The sequence below is a fragment of the Podarcis bocagei genome (genome assembly GCF_964188305.1).
Source record: "Podarcis bocagei genome assembly, chromosome: 10".
In the NCBI taxonomy this organism is placed as follows: domain Eukaryota; kingdom Metazoa; phylum Chordata; class Lepidosauria; order Squamata; family Lacertidae; genus Podarcis; species Podarcis bocagei.
Genome location: NC_138135.1, coordinates 26,168,317 through 26,185,008, shown reverse-complemented (window position 1 = coordinate 26,185,008; position 16,692 = coordinate 26,168,317). Strand labels below are relative to the sequence as shown.

Sequence of the window (16,692 nt, the reverse complement as noted above, 5' to 3'; positions counted from 1 at the left end):
AAAGGTTATACTCATCTCCTTGACATCTGATGGGAGGGTGTTCCACAGAGAGGGTGCCAATACCAAGAAGGCCCTCTGCCTGGTTGCCTGTAATCTCACTTCTCGCAGTGAGGGGACCACCAGAAGACCCTCGGCGCTGGACCTCAGTGAACGATGGGGGTGAAGACGCTCCTTCAAGTATACTGCGTTGAGGCCGTTTAGGGCTTTTAAGGTCAGCACCAGCACTTTGAATTGTGCTCAGAAACATACTGGGAGCCAACGTAGGTCTTTAAGGACTGGTATAGCTGCCGCATTCTGTATTAGTTGTAGTTTCCGAGTTACCTTCAAAGACAGCCTCACACAGAGTGCATTATTACACATATATTTAACCTCCAGTTATCACTGACTAATGCTTACATCTCATTGCCATTCAACTCCTACCTCACCATTTTCTCTTTTATACAGCTGCTAACTAAGATCTCACTTTGTGCGTCTGAGGAAGTGACTTCGAGTCCCAAAAAAAGCTTACGGCATAATCAGTTTGTTCGCCTTTTAAGATTCTACACCATTTTAATTTCCACACAGTCCCAGAGTGAAATTAACATGTCTCCCCAACCTGGCCCCCTGCTGCTCATCATATAGGAGCACACATTAATGGTTATTTTGATATTCATACTTTGTCCCCATGACTTTTGGGTGGGAACCCCTTTATACAAACAACTGGATCCGCTGCAGCTTGTTTCCTGTCCCATAAATGTGTATTGTTACCACAAATCTTAGTACTATGATGAACTCACTAATGGTGGGAATTATAGTTCTTTCTCTTCCCTCCCCTCTCCCTGCTTTAAAATTAAATGAATAAATAAAAGCAGCTGTTTTGTGTTTTACCCATTCTGATTGCAACCATTTTCAAGTTAAGGTCTTGCCCTATGTTATGGCCTGGTTAAGGTGAATGAGGGCTTTTGAAATGGAAATGGAAAATTGCACTAGTGTCTCTCATTTGCTTCACAATAGTCCATGCGTCTGTGGACAAAACACAGCTAACCATCCTTGCATATTGATTTAGCTGTTTCTCGGGTGTCCTTTTATTCATTTTTATTTGAAAAATCGGATATCATATTGGTTCATGCGGGTGGCAAGGCAGGGAACCTTAAACATAAGATCTATGAAACAACCAACAGGAAGTGCCTGCAAAATGAATGCACGTAGAGTTTTAGCAGATTACTGGAATAACAGCTAAGAAAAAGCCTGTAACTCACCCCATACTCTGCAAATCCTGACATTACCCCCAACCCCAGCTGCTGAGTAGACAATAAGTGATGGCATTGTTTATAGGTTGTTTTTTTTATGGGGTATTAAAAAACTAGCGTCGGCAGGTTTTCTCATGGAATGGAGTAAAATATTAAAGGGTTTGAACTGAGGCGACATCTGCACGCATAGGACCACAGAAGACTAATTGATTCATGAGCGTGTGAAAGAGAGATTCTTTGTTTCAATTTCTGTTGTATTCCTATTTAAATATTTATTTCTCAAATGTAAATTATGTTGTACTCTAGCGGGATGGAGGATGGGGGGGGGAGGAAAGAGAACCACCCACTCGATACCTCTTGAACTGCAGCTTACGCGTGCCCTTCTGGTGAAAGGAAAAGGATACCGTTTTATAAACAACTCAGTGCAGGGAGTGATTATATATATTCAGTGCTTTTTCCCCCTAAAAAAATGTTTAGGGGTACTCTCATTTTGACTCAAGAAAACCACTACTTTATGGTTCAAATCAGGGAAAATAAATACAGTAAAAGGACAAAAGGACAAAGATTCACAAAATGTTTAGGGGTATGTGCCCCCTGCGTCCCCCCAGAAATAAAGCACTGTATATATTAAACTATCCTTGCGACTATTTGTTGAACAATTTCTTTGACATGCCTGGACTGAATGTCTGCCTGCACAGATTTATGGAGAAACTGAAACGCTAGCAAAGATTAGCAACAAGAAGTGTGTGTGTGTGTGTGTGTGTGTGTGTGTGTGTGTGTGGTTCATAAGATCTCGCTGATCTTTATTTTCCAATGAAGAATGTTAATAGGTTTTGCAGTAATACTAATAAGGGGTTGATGCCTTTAAATGCAAAGGCTGAGAGTTGGGAGAGTGCGCAAATTCCAAGTGACTCGTTAAAATAACACACTGGAATTGGTTTATATTTTTACATTGTGATGAAAGCTTTTCATCTTGATTATGTGCAGACAGCAGATGTTATTTAACCCTAACGAAAGAACAGGGCTGTAGAGGGGAAATATTAATAGGAGAGCTCCTCAAATAAGGCGCTTTTGTGAATGTTTCCAGCAAATTAAGAATGACTACCCTCATCTACATTTTTGGGGACAGCTATGTGTCCCCATATGTGGGGCACACATAGGGGCTTAGTCATACTGGCCACATGACCCGGAAGCTGTACACTGGCTCCCTCGGCCAATAAAGCGAGATGAGTGCCGCAACCCCAGAGTCGGCCACGACTGGACCTAATGGTCAGGGGTCCCTTTACCCCTTACCTTTATGTGTGCCCATATTGCAGGAGGAAAAGCTTTTGCAAGGTTGACCAAATAAGAAGGCGGTTTGGTAGGATGTGTGGGAGAGAAATTGTTTGATTGGCATTAGAATGTGAACGCCTTCAAAATTCACACTTCCACATTTTGAAATGAACTTCTCCAACCAAAGAATGTACACAAATTAGGCATATATTAGGGGGCAGTATACACAAAAATGCAAATACCAGTGAAAATAACATGGGAAAAAAGCATTGTATTAGGGGAAATTACTTGCAACTAAATGTCTATTAAGCAAAATCGCATAAACAAAGATGCAGAGAAATGAGCACTAAAATGACAACAACTTTTTAAGATGAGAAACCTTTTGGTCTTGTCCGCTCAATCTGCCGGAGTCTGTCTTCGCATGCAGCGGAAGTCCCTAACTCACTGAGGGTTTGAAACCCATTGACCACCCTCACCTCGTTTAGCCAGCCAGTGAAAGCCGTTTCCCTGGGGTGTGGCTGCTGTCACACACTGAGAGTTTCTAGAAGCCACGGGTGAGAACTGAGAGCAGAGGGGGGGACCATAGATGGACAAACTCCCACAGAAGGAGTATGACATGTCCCCTCACCAGAGAGTAAAGGGACCCCTGACCGACTCTAGGGTTGCAGCGCGCATCTCGCTTTATTGCCTGAGGGAGCCAATGTACAGCTTCCGGGTCATGTGGCCAGTATGACTAAGCCGCTTCTGGCGAACCAGAGCAGTGCACGGAAACACCATTTACCTTCCCGCCAGAGCAGTACCTATTTATCTACTTGCACTTTGATGTGCTTTCGAACTGCCGTCCCCTAACACACCATAGACTCCAAAAGGGACAGGATGATCCTCAGGGTCCCTTCCAACTATATAATTATCTGATTCTATCATAGTGCCATTGGGACTGTGTTGCTAAAAGATGATGTGTTTAGCATCAGGCAGCAGAACCCACCTTATATTTAGAATAGGCAGCATTTCATAGCAGAAAAAAGATAATATATTCTAAAAAGTAAAAATAATAAAACAAGCATCTGTAACCATGTATGTGGCTGGCAAGCCATGACCTAACTAAAAATTTTAAAAGGAAAAGTAGGGAGAAAGTATGTTGCAACAACCAGCACCTGCCCTATGGGGCCCCACCTTGCCTACACTGACCCAGATGCTGCTATGGGGTCTGCTCACTGTCTTTCGCTCTCAGGATATCCACAAAGCCCTGCAAAGATCTCTTGACAGTTTGTCACTGCTTGTTATTGTGAGCTGAAATGTGTCCCTATCTGTGTGAGCAAGTTAATTTCTACGCCAGAATAAATGAAACACATTTAATCTGATGCTAATAAATTGGTTATTGGATTTTCCATCTCTGAACTTCATGTGCAGGAAGCCATCAGAAATTGATCTGGAGAAGGTTAGAAAGGAATATCTTTAACAGGACTATAGCTACATTTTTGGAAGATGCATAATGTTGGTGCAAACAAATATATTAACAGAAGAATTCTTGGATGCCAAGATCCAAATCTGGGGCAAGTAGACTTTGGTGTGAAAGAACCCCAGCAGAGATTTTTAACCAGAAAATATGCACCAAAGTAAAGTGTGGAAATATAGGCTGTAAAACCTTAAAATGTGCCTTTTAAAGTGAATTTCAAAATGTCCCCTTAAAAAGGTTTCTTTCCAAAGTTTCCCTCTTCACCCTGCATAGGAAAAGACCACACATTTGGTAAGTTAAAAATGGATTAGTTACAAACTCTTCAAATGTCAGATTCATGTGATTCAGAAAAGTTTACACAGGCAGTAAAACGTAGCTTACTTACAAAGTGATGAAAGTTCCTAAATTATTGGTGTAGGAACTCAAGAGTGTCCTGCAGTTGAGCTGGCCCAACCAGCTCAAGCCTCTTCACATGCTGAGCTTCTCAGGTAGACTGGAGGAGAACAAAGACTTGATTGCCTCCCAAGGTGAGGGGAAGTAGACATAGCTAAGCCTGGCAGGGCAGCTTACTCTATGGTATTAACTCCTTCATGCATTAATTAGACTTATGTGTGTTGGTTATATGGGGCTGGTTATCCCACACATTGAAACCCCAGGGTAGCAAAACAGTAGGTTCTTTATTGGTTTGAGATATACAGTGACCTGTGGAAACCACTGAGATACTATGCCCTTTGATACAGGAATGGGGAGACCCTTATTTAAATCTCCTAGGAGTAAGCCCCATTTACTGGGTCTTCTGTATAAGAAGCCATATACAGTGGTACCTCGGGTTACATATGCTTCAGGTTAAATATGCTTCAGGTTACAGATTCCGCTTACCCAGAAATAGTACCTTGGGTTAAGAACTTTGCTTCAGGATGAGAACAGAAATCATGCTCCGGCGGCACGGCAGCAGCAGGAGGCCCCATTAGCTAAAGTGGTGCTTCAGGTTAAGAACAGTTTCAGGTTAAGAACGGACCTCCGGAACGAATTAAGTACTTAACCCGAGGTACCACTGTATAGGGCTGCACTGTAAGTGACCTGGAACATTCACTGTCCATCAGCCTTATCTATCTGACAGCTTATGCTATAGTAAACTCTGTCAGTCTTTAAGGCAGCAATTTGTTTTGTTGGTTTTGCTGCAACAGACTAACACAGCTACTGCTCTGGAAACTACCTGACAAGGTTGCTGTGTGGACCATGTATGCCACCTTGAACTTCTTAGCAGTAGAGTGGGATATAAATGCAGGAAATACATAAATATCTATGAATTGGGATGGAAATAAGGAGCAGAAATTTATTGCTTAAGGCAGGACTGAGGAATGTCTTTGGGCTTAAGGTTTGCATTCCCTTATGAGCATCCTTCTAGGGCCCACCTGCTAGTGGTGCTGGTGGAGCCAGAGGCAAAGGTGAGCAGAGAATGGACAGGACTATGACCTTGGTACAGTTGGCTACATTCCAGCCACAGAGGTTTCTACACAGTCATCTCCAGGCAAGCAAGAGGCATTATAATGGTTAGAGTACATGTTACAGCCATGCGAAAGCTGGAAGGCTGTTCAGCAGAGTCAGTGAAGGACATGTCCTGAAAATGGGTATATCCTAGGTAGAGGCCTGGGGGCCAGAGAGAAAGACCTGGAGGGCCGCATTCAGCAGCTGGGCCTGAAGTTCCACATCCCTGACTTAGGATCAGGACAATAAGAAGAGCAATGAATTGCTCATGGGGGGGGGGGAGTCTTGTGGCCTCCTAAAAGACTAGCAAATTTTGTATGATGTAAGCTTTTAATAGATTAGTGTTACCCATACATTTGATGAAATGGACTCCAGCCCACAAAACCACGGTAGATGTGTTGCTTTTCGAGGTGCTAAAGGACTCATTGTTCTTTTTATCCCTCTGGAAATAATTTCTCCAGAGAGTTTGCAACCCCAATAAAGACATCAAGGGCTTAGCTGCTTCAAGAAGAGTGTTTTTGTTTTTTAAAGCCACTACACTGAGGAGCCTACGAAACCTCCCCTCCTCTCCCAGTGGCAGCATTTGTTAGCTGCTTCAGCAGAATTCCAGCACTGCCTTGTCACTTTTCCCAGGCTCTCCCCTGATGGGAAGGAGCGGGGTGAAGGGCACAAGTAGTTAACTGCAGCAGTGGGTGGAGTAGGAAAATGCTTTTCCTCTTTGTGGCTATCAGATTGAGCTAACTTTAGCATGTGTTTACGATCCTCCAACGGTGCCTGGGGTTTTAGATGGGAGGAGGGGGCTTGGGGGGTCTGTGAGTTGCCCCCCCTCCCCGCTTTCCCAATAAATAACGCTTTTGAGCCTGAGAGCCCAGGCTGGCACTGGGAAGACAGGAATGGAATGGGGCCCTGCAGTGAAAAGAACAAGTGTGTTTGGCGTCACCAGACCACAAGAGGAGTGGAATCTCAACAAGGGGGACGACTTGCCAACCCTTGACACCAAGTTTGCCCTTGTCTTCTGTAATTTTCCAAAAGGACCTTCACTGAAAGAATGCCATGGTACTGCTTTCTTTTTAAAGAGCCCCTGTTTTCATTTCCCCCTGCCTTCTTTAGGAAACCTCGCAGTCAGTGCAGGATAATGGCTGCATAATGGGTTCAGGTGCAGACGTCAGGTGATGGAGGAATCAGATTGAGAACAGTAGAGGTCAAGTGATGACTCCAGGGGTGGGAACCTTTTTCAGCCTGAGGCAGGGGCACGCAGCCGAAGAGGGCATCTTCTCAAAGTCAGGTAAGCTCGCCTGGCTTTGGGACGGAAAGGTATTTATAATTGTCTAAGAGAGCATCTCATGGCCTGTGCTTGCCGGATCTCCACAACGAGCCAACTCCACAAAACAGGTGCCAAAAAGGTTACTCCTTTGAACAGCAATGAGGGATGTGGGTGGCGCTGTGGGTTAAACCACAGAGCCTAGGACTTGCTGATCAGAAGGTCGGCAGTTCAAATCCCCGCAACGGGGTGAGCTCCCATTGCTCGGTCCCTGCTCCTGCCAACCTAGCAGTTCAAAATCACGTCAAAGTGCATGTAGATAAATAGGTACCGCTCCGGTGGAAAGGTAAACGGTGTTTCCGTGCGCTGCTCTGGTTCGCCAGAGTCATGCTAGCCACATGACCCGGAAGCTCCCTCGGCCAGCTCCCTCGGCCAATAAAGCGAGATGAGCACCACAACCCCAGAGTCGGTCACGACTGGACCTAATGGCCAGGGGTCCCTTTACCTTTGAACAGCAAGCAACTTAACTTCAGTAGATTGCAGTATAGTCAGGAGAGTCCCACCTTTAGATTGTAGTTAAATAATACACATTAGTAGGGTACAGCCAGAGAAGGGAACAGCAGGGATTTCAGGCCAGAATTTCATACTATATGTCACCAGTCAGAACTTTCCTGATGCAGAACATGATACAGGATAACCTATAGGCTACAACAGTTTGCTTTATATCCCTCAGACTGCGTAACCTGCAGCTGAGAGGAGTCATAGGCTGTCTCTGCTTTCAGACTAGACTGCTTTCAGACACTGATTGATCTGCATAAACTTATACACTTAATAAAACTTAAAGCTTAATTTGGCAACAAGTCTCCCCATATTGTGAGTCATTTTTGACCCAAGCCACATTTTATACCACCTTAACTGGATCCTGCCATTCAGACTTTCCGAAACACAGTGTTGTGGGAGATTTCTTGAGTAGAGGACCAATCAGCCAGAATTTTCAACAATATGTATGGGGCACAGAGAACAGCCTTAAGGAATCTGTCACAGGATGAGTCAATTGTTATCAAACCAGCCAATAAAGGAGGAGCTGTTGTAATTTTAATTATCACAGACTACGATTTTGAAATACAAGGACAACTTTCTGATACCACATATTACACATATTACCCCCATTACATGAGACCCTACTAACAGGATCACCAGACTTATTAAACAGGTTGTGTAGGAAGGTTTGGCTTTGAATTACATTACATCCACAGAGGATGGTTATTTGATTAACCAATCTCCTAGAATACCTTGTTTCTACATTTTACCTAAGATTCATAAGGCAGAATTTTCCCCACATGGAAGACCTTTTGTCTCCGGTAGCAATTCCATTCTGGAACCTTTGGCTAAATTTTTAGATTTGTTTTTGTCATACCCAAGATTCCATAATACACTAGGGACTCCATGGATTTTGTTCCACAAATTGAATCGGTGGTAATTCCTTCCGATTCTTTCCTCGTGCCTCTGGATGTTAAATCTTTATATACCTCTGTACTTCATGAGGAAGCCTGCACCTGTGTATCTGACTCTCTAGGACGACATACCTATCACAAGTGGACTCTTTATTTACTGCGTTTGCAATTGTTTAAGATAAAACCTATTTGGGAAAGAAACTACTTTTGCCATTTTTATGGGCGCTTATTGTTTGTTTACAGATAGTTGTCTTGGTGGTATTATTTCGTTTCGATTGCTTCCAGGCTACACTGCTTTCTTAATAGTTGTTCCTGTCCATAGTACGCCCGAGTTATTACGCCCGAGTTATTATGGAAGCAGCTGATGACCTCTGTCCTGCACCCAAAACCTCTTCAGTTGTTGTGGTACAAGAAAGGGCTTCTACTACTGCAGTCAAAGCCCTAATTGGATCAGACTGACTATTTCACAAGATCAAAGAGCACCTGCATCATCACTATTGTTTAATTTATATACCACTTTTCCACAGCAGCAGCAGCAACAACAAAATACCTGAAGTGGTTTACAGCACATAAATACCGAACAACAGCAAACAGCAGCACCTAGCAGATATGCTATGCGTGTTTCAACCCATTATCTATTAATTTCAGTAATTCTTTCATGTGTCCATTTCTAGAAGGGGACGGCTATCTTGATTCATGCTTTGATGGCTCATGCATGGTCAAATAACACAGGTGTTAAGGGAATGATATAGTTTTTCTTGCTGTTTATCCAAATAGCTACAAACCATTTTCCACTTCAACATTGAGAAGACAGACACTGGAAATTACAGAAGCCAATGGTATCCTTGGTGAGTAACTTTGTTCTGGAAAGGCTTAATGCTAGCACTGGTTGTTTGCATATAGAATACTCCTATTAGCAAAGACGTTATTGGACTCTGTGGGCTTATTTTGTTAAGGCACACCAATGAAGTCCTGTGGAATAACACTCAGACTTGACGTAGCATCATTTTTTTTTATTATCCTTTCCTTCCATGACTCACCTCTTTTAGCTGTTTGGCTGAAGCATCTATCAAGGGAGCACCATGTGTCACATACTGGTGACATGGTGGGACGTCCACCAAATACTGTAGTCACACACCCCTCTGACTAGACCACACTCCCTCTGTTTCGCCCCCTCCTTGGGTGCTTTTGCCTAGTTGTTACTGTGAAAAGGTGTTAGACAATGCAAGCATTATCTTGTAGCTTGCCTTAATGGAGATTGGTGTGTGTCTGCGTGTACAGGGTATAGATGCCCAGCTTTTGCATGGCTGAAATGCAGCCCACTGCTCAAAGCTAAGAGTCGCACCCATTGCTGCACCCACTTTTGCCTCTGACCCCACCCACCATTTACATGGGCGGGGGCAAGGTTATGCAACAGGGAATGCTGCCCTCTGGCCAAAAAGGGTTTCCTGTCTCTGCAATAGTTCCTCAGCTGGTGTAATTTGAGTATGGGATTGCTCTGATAATGTGCTTAATTGAATGGCCTTACATAACCATCAAGTATTAGTTTTTAGTGAAATGTTTTGACGTCTCTTTGTTTGACAGTTTCTGGCTGATGGAATAGCTTTAGAAGATAAGCAAGGAGCTCACCCAGAGTTTACAGGGCACTTTCTCACTTGCATTTTTAGTTCCTGCCTAATGTGATTGTATTTATATTTTCTTTGCAGGCCTATAATCAGTTTCTATCCATAACTGCAAATCAAGAGATTATGAGCTGCCAGAGAAAGAAAGGAATTGTTCCTCTCACCATAACTGAGCTAAAAACAGATTGTGATACTTGCCTCTTCCCGTCTCTTTTTGCACATGCAAACTCTGTAAATCTAAAACGTTTCAAACAATTAAAAGTTGGTTTTGCCCACGTGTGCTTAAATGTTTCGTATTTAAAACATTACATCAAAATGCTTAACTTTTAAAACCCTAGCAAGTTCAAGGAGCTCTGGTTTTGTTTTTGGACCAGAAGGCTTCCCCCCGCCCCCCAAAGAGTGAGTGCAGTTAGATATGTTTCTATTTCAAATGTTGCTTCCGCACTATAGGGCTTATTTTCTGCTGACATGTACTTCTGCAATCCCCTAGTAGTGGGATTAATACTGTGGTTCCACAAAGCAGTATATTCTCCGCAAAAATTCAGCAACATCCAGACACCCCTCAGAATCCTACAATAGGTTTACTCGGAAACAAGTCTCATTTATCAAAGTTCCTCTTTCTGCCTACACACACACATACACACACAAAGTGAAAATGCACTTAATTCTAAATCTTACAGTCACATGTTAATATTAAGTAGGAAAATGAATCCATTTTCTAGTGAGCTGTGGCTGATAAGAAATGACCACGCAGCGACCATTTTAAGCGTGTCCCATTGATCACCAATGCGTGGGTCCTTTTGGACCCAGAAGAGGGTGGAATGGGGGGCAGGATGGAGTGGGGCAGAATGGGGCAGGGCACACTTATGCACACTCCAGCAATGCATAAAAAACTAAGGAGAAAGCAAAGCAAGAGGGCTTCTTCCTGCAATACCTTTGTACACAGAAAGCAACTAAAGAATAAGAATATGACTGTTGTGACGTGGGGTTTGTGATTTCAGCTCTCTTGACATAATATGCTGGAGACAGTTCTCTAGTAACACTTCTTTATTAAAGCAAACAAGACTCAAGACTGAGGAGGGGAAAGCTACATTTATAGGGACAGGGGGCTAGCTAGAAAGGATACATTTTGGAGGGAACAATATCAGGCAATCACAGTCCTGCCTTTTGGAGGAAACCAATAAGACAGAGGATCCAAATACAGCAGCTTAAATGAACCAATAGTAGCTGTACCCTTTGAAACCAAAAGGCAGTTACTTTACCCTAATGCAAATACAGACAATAATAATACAGATATAAAATCCTTTGACTCAATACACAACAATGACTATACTATTGTTGAAACTAGCACTGAGGGAGCCTTGCCAGTTAGCTCAGCTTGTGCGTGGTGCTGATAATGCCAAGGTCACAGGTTTGATCCCCTGTATGAGTGCATATTCCTGCATTGCTGGAGGTTAGATTAGATGATTCATGGAGTCTCTTCCAAAACTATGAATGTGGTGGTCCTTGTTGTTGTTTAGTTGTTTAGTCGTGTCCGACTCTTTGTGACCCCATGGACCAGAGCACGCCAGGCACTTCTGTCTTCCACTGCCTCCCGCAGTTTGGTCAAACTCATGCTGGTAGCTTCGAGAACACTATCCAACCATCTTGTCCTCTGTCATCCCCTTCTCCTTGTGCCCTCCATCTTTCCCAACATCAGGGTCTTTTCCAGGGAGTCTTCTCTTCTCATGAGGTGGCCAAAGTATTGGAGCCTCAGCTTCACAATCTGTCCTTCCAGTGAGCACTCAGGACTTATTTCCTTAAGAATGGATAGGTTTGATCTTCTTGCAGTCCATGGGACTCTCAAGAGTCTCCTCCAGCACCATAATTCAAAAGCATCAATTCTTCTGCGATCAGCCTCCTTTATGGTCCAGCTTTCACTTCCATACATCACTACTGGGAAAACCATAGTGGTGGTCCTACTAAATATTATATAAACTCAAAGACAGAAATTTCACAAATTGGAGATATTTATGGAAAACATATAGCGGAGAGGAAAAGGATGTCAAGAAAAGAGAGTACTGAAAACTCTGCCAAAGATGATGGTATTGTGCCTGCCTTGAATTACTGTGACCTTGCTAACTGGCTCAACTATTGCCATGATAATTTGTGACAGCTTATCATACAACATAGACCACAACGGGTTGTATCACATTATTTTCCAAAAGACTCAAAACACAGAAGATTTCCTCCTATGCACTACAAGAAAAGACTAGAAAATGGTGAAAAATTGTGCCGTCAATGGTTGGTATATTCAACCTGAAAAGATGTGGGGGGGGGGGAGTGTCTGTTGGCGCATCAACCCTACAAGAAACAGGTTCAAAAGACTGGGAAAACGTTGGAGCGATTCTGTCTTCACATGAGAGGAATACTGACCATTTAGAAAACTATCAGACCTGAAGAGAATTGATAATAACCAGCAGAAAATTAGGCAAGGATGACAACACTGGCAACAAATCTTGGAACGCTTGATTGCTTTCGTCAAAGTTCTTGGCATGCAAAACTTGACATTCTGTGGTACAACTGAAAAGTTGCACAGTGCTAGCAATTGAATTTTTTAATTTTTTAAAAAAGTTTATAGAGTATCTCATCCTTTTTGATCCTATCATGAATGAACATTTGAGTTAGAGCTCAAGAAACAATGTTTTACTACCTAGGGAAAGATATCCAAAATGAACTTATACAGCTTCTAGCATGTGCTACAAAGCAGAAAATTTTAGCACATTCAAACTCAGCCAAATACGACTCAGTTATTCTGTAATGCACACCTGATGCTAATCATATTGAACAAATGACAAATGTTGATGTAATCAAATAATCAGATAATGAGCCATCATAAGAGAACATTTCTTGGGATTTGTTCCACTAAAGGATGTCTACAGGTATCTTTATGACAGAATCTCTTATTGGACAGCTTGACGAAATGGTCAAAGTTATGATAATGAAAGTAGCATCAAAGGCAAAGAAAATGAGACATGAGAGTGTCTCAGGCATATAAACCCACACACTTTTTGTGCCCTGCAATGCACTCTGAACTTTGAAGTCAATGATGCTGCTAAGCCTTGTCTGGAAGCCACTAGTTTCTTCAGTTTGGTTCAACAGATCTATAATTATTTATCTGCAGTGACTCAGCGTTGGAAATTCTAACAAGCCATATATCAGACTTAGGCAAAACTGTTAAGCCATTGAGTGAAACAAGACGGCATTGTCAGACTGATGCTTTGAAAGAACCGATATACTATCGTGGTAGTATATATAATGCTTTAATAGATCTTTGAAGACGTAAGCCTAAAAGGTTTATCTGGAAATGCTTTCAGAAATGAAACTAAGGTGTTTGCTGATACAATTTCTTGGTTCAAATTTGTAGTATCCCTTGTTACATCATGGTACAATATCCTTTTTGGAGTCAAATTCGCCAGCAAGCTACTACAAAATAAGGAAGCTGATTTAAATTCAGCTACAAACCAATCACAAGTCACCAAGAATTACTTTGCACCACAAGATCCAAAGCAGAAATTCAAATGAGGTTTCTTCTATGCTGTCTTACACATGGCCATGCAATCTATTGGAGAAAGATTCCAACAGCTACAACGATATAATTCCCTTCTGGCTTCTTCTATGATATATACAGCATCAACAAAAAGTCTACTGAAAATGTACTTAAGGCCTGCAGAATTTTTTTTTTGGGGGGGGGGGAATCACTGATGCACAATGTTAAACACAGCCATTGATGCTGAAGATATGTGCTGTAAACTTATAGCAGTAGCTCGAAGACTTCCAATGTCTACGCTGCCACAAGGAGTACTTCTCTTCATACTACAACAAAAACTCCTGGATAATGTGCCTAATGTTTCTGTTGCTCTGGAACCTTCTTACACTTTGTCAGTGACAAGTGGTGAATGCAGTTTCTCATAGCTCAAACTTGTAAAACTTACATACGCTCAACAATGTTAGAAAAGACACTAGTTGGCTTGGCAAGTATTTCAACTGAACATGTCCAAACATCAGCACTTGACCTGAAGGAATCGGTGACAAAATCTGCAAAGGAAAAGGCACAAAAATTGCAATTTGGTGCGCCTGAAATTGAAACTTTTAAGAGACTTAAATATTAACATCACAATTCACAATATTATTCCAAATGATTTGTGCGCTAGAACATTTTATTTTGTATTTGAGAAAGGTATCAAAAATGTTGTATTGCTTATTCTTGCAATTTAAAGTAACTTTAGCAGTTTCAAGTTTTGTGCTTTTCATTTTTTTCCCCTACATCTTTTTTTGAAAATCAAAGTTAGCAATTTCAGGGGAGGGTGTTCGGGAGTGCAAGTAGTTAGGCTTGTCTAGGGCGCAAAAAAGCCTGGCACCAGGCAAGACAGTGTCAAAATGATTCTTCAACATCAATTTTGTTGGATTGGTCATGTGGTTCGGATGCCTGATTATCATCTTCCAAAACAACTACTCTATTCCTAACTTAAGAATGGAAAGCGAAATACTGGTAGACAACAAAAGAGGTTTAAAGACGGTCTCAAGGCAAATATTAAAAAATGCAGTATAAGTATGGAAAACTGGGAAACACTGGCCTGCGCGCACTTTAATTGGAGAATAGCTTTTACCAAAGGCGTCATGGACTTTGAAGAAATGAACTCAGAAAGGGAAAAATGAGCCAAGAGGAAGGCACGTTTGGCAAACCCACATCTTGATCAACTCCTGCCCGGAAACCTATGTCCCCACTGTGGAACAATGTGCGGATCCAGAATTGACCTCCACAGTCACTTATGGACACACCATTAAGACCATGTTTGTGGAAGACAATCTTGTTCCAATATGAGTGATTGCCAAAGAAGAAGAAGAAGAAGAAGAAGAAGAAGAAGAAGAAGAAGAAGAAGAAGAAGAAGAAGAAGAAGTAGTAGTAGTAGTGGTGGTGGTGTAGTGTTTACTTACACAGTGCTATCAGCATGCAGGCCGCTTCCTACTCTGCAGTGGCTGGTAGGGTAGAAGGTAAAGAGGCCATCAGTAGTTGGAGCCAGATTCAACAATGAGCACTGCTAAGTTATGCAAGAACAATGCTGGCGATCAGTAGGAAAGCAGGCAGAGTTTGGTGGCAACTCAACAAATTGGCAACTCAACAAACTAGTCACTTGCGCATCTCTAAAAAAAGAGGGCAAAAGACAGCACAGATTGGCATAATAATTACTACTATTTAATAGGAATGCATCTTACCATATGGGAGGAAAGACTGTTACCGGGTGACTTGTGTACCTGCCTGCTCAGTCTTCTCTGCTGCTGATGGTCACACCTTCAATGGCCCTGCTGTCCCTTCTTGTGGGTTTTTTTTTACCTTTACATGGGTCTTGGACTGCACAATCCTTCAAGAGCGTCCAGATTTGGACTGGACAACCCCACTGTAATGTAGGACTCATGCTGACCACCCTGCTTATCACACAGGAAAGTTTCTTCTTCACACCCTGCTGACACTCCCTTCTCCATCCTGTTGGCGCACTTGGCAGTGTGTTCCCTAAAGCTGCATTTACCGTCATTTGGCCAATGATTAAAAGTTAGACCCGGCAGATTGTGAAGCTTTAATGTATGTTGTGTGTCTGGACTCAAAACGCATAGTACAGCTAGTTTCTGGTCAGCTAAAAGCTTTATAGATCTGAGCTGACTTAATTAGGCCACAATGCATGAACTTGAGTCATTACAGCTTGCTTTGCTTTGACACAAACATACATAAGGCCTTTCCATAGGACAAGGGAGAGCAGAATTTGCATGCCCACCTTTGACAACAAAGCACTGTTTGAAGTAAGGGCCTGTTGCCGAGCAGAGAGACATAAAACAAATGGACACAACCATATAACCTTTTCCTCTCTCTGTGCCCCTCCCGGTAGTCTCATTACTGTAAATAATGCTGCTCCTTATTGGAAAAGGCAGTTAAATGTGGGATGAATTCTGATAGGCGGCCATGCAGATCTGCTGCCAAAATGAGGCAAATTACCTTGAGCTAGTGAAGCTCCCTTTCTTTCTTCTTTCTTTGCCTTCAATAACAGCCTCCAAGAAATCACTCCGGTGGCTTCTACGAAGGAAAAGTGGAGCACGATGTGATACTCTCATCATGGAATCTTAATCAGCCTCCGTCAGGGATGGTTGTGTTTCATACTCCCCACTTCTCCAGCCATAGGACGTTCCAGAGGCAGCTTGACAAGGAAAAATTCGATCAGGAGGAGAAAGTACTGGGAGGTTTTGTAATATACTGCACAGATTGAGCAGGTGGGAAGCCGACAGACAGTATGGGCAGGTAGCGCTACCCACCTCGGCGCCTCCCCTCCATGCAAAGAACAGCAGCAGCTTTCAGACTCTTGAGGGTAAATTCTAGCCAGGTACAGCTCTGAAACATCGAGGTCGTTTTCTTTCAGGCAATATTCACACAGGGCAAAACTCTTTCGTTTACCACTGCTTGCAGCCATAGTTCCATGGCAGACACTGAATTTGCCACCACAGGCTATAGTGGTGGCCACAAAAGAGGATTAGAAAAAAAATCATGGAGGGTAAGACTATCTATGGCTAGCCAAGACTGCTATATTTTACCTCCAGTACCACAGGTGGCATGCCTCTGAATACCAGTCGCTTGCAATCTCAGGTGAGGAGAAGGCTATTGCACTCAAGTCCTGCTTCCTAGATGCCTGTCTTGAACCCCTGGCCTACCTGGCAGCAAGTCAGTTTGACAGGTCCAAAGTCCAGGGGTCAAACCAAACAAGCAAAGTCCAAAGGTCAGGAAATGCAGTCCAGGGTCAAACCCAAAGCACAGTCCTGTAGAGGCCCAGAAGCATCCAAGTTAAGGTCCTTCAATATGGGCAGTTGAGCAGACATAGCACCTCCG

The 16,692-nt window shown here is 42.8% G+C and overlaps 1 long non-coding RNA gene across 1 annotated transcript; it reads right to left on the bottom strand.

The window, feature by feature from the left end:
- Window positions 1-13,826: 13,826 nt before the first annotated feature.
- On the bottom strand, window positions 13,827-16,005 carry LOC308596210. The gene is made up of 3 exons (XR_014012405.1): window positions 15,811-16,005; window positions 14,760-14,966; window positions 13,827-13,859 (listed from the first exon to the last, which is right to left on the bottom strand). It is a non-coding gene; the product is annotated as an uncharacterized lncRNA (long non-coding RNA).
- Window positions 16,006-16,692: the final 687 nt, after the last annotated feature.